The following is a 4,107-nucleotide window of genomic DNA, read 5'->3' as shown; positions in this document are numbered from 1 at the left end:
AAAATTGAGCGTGGATACACAAGCAACACAAAGTCAACTAGGTATAGCAGGCTGCATTTCTACCAATACCAATGCCGAGTAGATATTCTTTGCATCTTAGAAAGCTAGTATGGAGTATGTCTTGGATACAAAATAGCAGCCTGTGCAGTGAGGTATTCAGGATGGTATCAAGTATCATGGTCAGCACTTTGCTAGGACACAAAACAAGCTCTGGCACCAGGGAAAATGGTACCGAGAAGGCGTTCAATACGCTATTGGAATGCAAGTATTGAGTATGTCTATGACATGAAACTTCAGCTTGCACTCTGTGGTATTCAGGACAGAATCTGGCCTCTAAGTCACCATTTAGTAAGAACCTCACTAGAAAAGACCACTTTCATAATACTCTGTATCTCCGCTAATATCAATGTCAAAAACACGTTTTTTATACTGTTGGATGGCTGGTGTTGAGTTGGTAGAGGATGCAAAATATCATCCTGCCAATTGCAGTATTCCAGACATAATATGCTATCTAATTCAGTGTATATTCAAAGCCTTGCCAGTGAAGACAACTTTCATAATAGCCTGTATCTCCACTAATATCAATGTGAGCAACATGTTTTCTACAGTGTTGGAAGGTTGGCACTAAGTAGGTCTAGGACATGATGCATCAGCTTAGACATCAGTGTATTCAGCATATAATCTGACATCAAAGTCAGCATATAGTCAAAACCTTGCCAAAAACAGTCAACTTTCATAACAGCCTGTATCTCTACTAATACTAATGTTGAACACATGTTCATTATACCATTGAAAGGCCGGCATGGAGTAAGACTAGGACAGAAAACATTGGCTGGAGTGTCCGAGTATTCAGGATGTAATTATGTGTCAAACTCAGAATATAGTCAAAAGTTCACCAGGAAAGAGAACTTTCATAACTGGCTGTATCTCCGCTAATATCAAAGCTGGAAACATGTTCTTTATACCAATAGAAAGTTGGCATTGAGAGGATCAGTACAGTCATGTCTGGAGAGTAATGATACCCCAGGAAAGCAACAGCGCAACACAACCACTTCCGCTTTCCATCTACCACCATGGCTCCACCATGTGCCCAGAGAGAAATGAAGATTGGAATCAAGAGATTTATGCCTTGTATAAGCATACAGATATGGGGTATAATAAAATTTCAAAGGCTTTGGGGGTCTCAAAGCCAATTGTTTAAAAGGTTGTGACTAGAGTCAAAGAAAGAGGTGGAGAGACCAACTATACTTCCAAGCCTGGCCGTCCAACAAAGATTACCAACATCAAAGGAAGAGTAGTAGAGGCTATTATTGATGCTAAGCCTCATGTAGCATTACGCAAAATCACCCAAAAAGTGAATATTAGTCTTGGTAAGACTAGTATTGAGAAAATCATGTCAGATGCTGGTTTTAAGCATTTGATACCAAGGAAAAAGCCCTTTTGGAGGAAAAGACAAAAGGAGAAGAGAAAGGAGTTTGCTAGAAAAAGGAGGAATTGGAGGAGGGCATGGAATTGGGTAGTCATTATTGATGAAGCTAAAATTATCTATAATCCAAATCCTACTGGGAGGAAGGTTAGGATAAGAGCTAGTACAGAGTTGGAGGAAAAGAAACTTGAAGCCTAGTTTTAAGTCAGGAAGAACTAGTATTAGGGTCTATGCTGCAATAATCAAGGATGGCAGGACTGAGTTAATTCTTGTAAGGAAGATGACTGAGGAGGAAAGGACTTGCAAAAGGAATAGACTTGACCTTAATTTCTACCAATATGCAACTGAGATCCACCAGCCTTACCTCATTCCTATTATAACAGGTCTTGATAGACCTTCTAAAGACATCTACCTAGCTGCAATTAATGCCTCATGGCATGGTAGTGCAGAAAATTAGAAATTGCACTCAGACTCTGATTATCAGAAATTGCCTTAGCCACCCAACTCCCCAGATCTCAATCCAATTGAGAATTCTTGAGCACTTCTTAAAAGAGCCCTCAGAAAGTGATTCTCCGGGTTGGAAAGAAGGCCCCACAGTTCTACTGGATTATTTCTGGCAGCAAAGGAAGAGTAGGATTGAATTCCTCAATAGAAATTAGATGAGTGGATAGTTAGGTTGTCAGGGAGAATCCAGGCTGTATTGGACGCGGAAGGAGGTCAAACAAAGCGGTAGTAGAATTTTTCGAAAGCCTATTGTATGTACTGTCAGTTGTCTTTTAATTGAGTTTCTACTTTGATTTTTTCTACGGTTGATTTCATCAATGGTAGTGGTTGTAGTTGCTGTGGAGGGGTATCATTACTTTTTAGACATAACTGTACACAAAATGTCAGCCTGGGCATCAGAGTATTCAGGACATATTCTGGGATCTAAGCTTGTCTCTAGTGATAACCTCACTAGAAAAGACAACTTGTACAACACCCTGCATCTCCACTGATATCAAAGCCTGAAACAACTTCATTGTACCATTGAAAAGCTGGCATCGAGTAGGTCGAGGATGAGACATGTCATCCTAGTCATGTGTCTGGGTATTCATGACCGAATCAGGTGTCAAATTCAGAACTTTGTCAGCGGACAAAACCTGTTGTAGCTTTTGGATACTAGTGCTCAGAAGATGTTCTAAACACCATCAGATAGCTTGCATAATATAGATCTAGTATGCAAAGTGTCAGCCTGTGCATTTTGGTATTCAGGATAGTATTTGGTATCAAAGTAAGCAGTCTACCAGTTCACAAGATAGGGTGTAACTCCTTGGAAACTCAAGATAGAAAGATATTCTTCGATGTAATGGAATGCCAAAATGGAGTAGAATGTTGTCCTAAATTACTGGCTTTGATGGTACAGGGATTGATATGCAATGGTAGTTAACAGACCAGTTGGAGATGTGAGGATAGTGATGTTATGTGGTTGTCCAGATGTTAAACACTTTGGACTCTTACGGAAACTTAACAAAACACCCAAGTAACTACCTGCCTCAACAATCACCACTATTACTCTCTTTTACATTCTAACCATTGGCCATTTTGGCTCTCAGATTCTTTAAGAGACTAAAGTAGAATTTGGTACTAGACATTACCTATTTCTCTACATATTTTCAGATTTAGTCCTCAGGCTAGTGTTTAGTGGATATACCGATAGCTGGTATGGGGCTTAGAGTTATAATCAGGACTCTCAGCCATCTTGTAGGTAGATATCACTAAAAATCAAGGTTGACCATATCAGATTGAAAGGAAAAAATTAGCACATCCTTGCTTTGGATGAACTCCAGGCAGGTTGGATGCAACTAGATACACAGGATACCCAGGACACAAACAGATAGTTGGGATGCCCTGGATGCACATTATGTAGGCAACTAAACATTTATATCAGAACATAGAGCTAACGCAGCTGATGTAGTATTTTTATTTACTGATTAATATGGGTCAGATGGCATCAGGACTGTCATGAACTAATTTAGTAGCAGATAAAGAGAAACAAGAAGGTCTAGATAGTATTAGGAAGCATGACGAATAGAGTTAAAACTTAAAGTGTGGAGTACAAGAGGGAAAACCTCTGGTCTAGAGGGCAGAAAAGAGCCCATTACTATAGGAAGTGTAAAGACCAAGGCTACTCATAGGTGGAGGGTACAGATCCGACATCAGCATGCAATGCACCTGGGTCAGATGTCAAGTAAAATAAGAAAGTTGGTTCAGGTGTAGCCCAGATATAACAGCATAGGGTGTGACATGGTAAGGGTGCCAGCATGGAGTACGAGACATACCCAGGATGCTATAGGTGGTTATTGGATACGGGCAGGTCACTGAGAATACAAGAGTCTGTATCAGGACAGAGTTAGGAAAAGGGAGGGTAAATAACACAGGACAGGATGGGATGTCACCTGGATGTCCCATCCTGATTCATAATTAATATGTGGAGTGTCATGCGTGTCAGGCTCACAGGATGTCCAGTGTGTGATGATAAATTTTTGCTCTTGTCATTTTGGATTGTCAGTAGGGTGATAAAGAGTAGAGACCCACTAATAGTGCTCCTGTAGGGAATTAATACGGATTTGATTGGGGGTTTGTAGATAGCAATACATTCAATTTTGCGGATTCGTGGCGGACCGGGGGGCCTCACCTCGGGA

The sequence above is a fragment of the Tuber melanosporum genome (assembly GCF_000151645.1).
Source record: "Tuber melanosporum whole genome shotgun sequence assembly, scaffold_239, strain Mel28".
Classification (NCBI taxonomy): domain Eukaryota; kingdom Fungi; phylum Ascomycota; class Pezizomycetes; order Pezizales; family Tuberaceae; genus Tuber; species Tuber melanosporum.
This window is presented reverse-complemented; position numbering follows the sequence as displayed.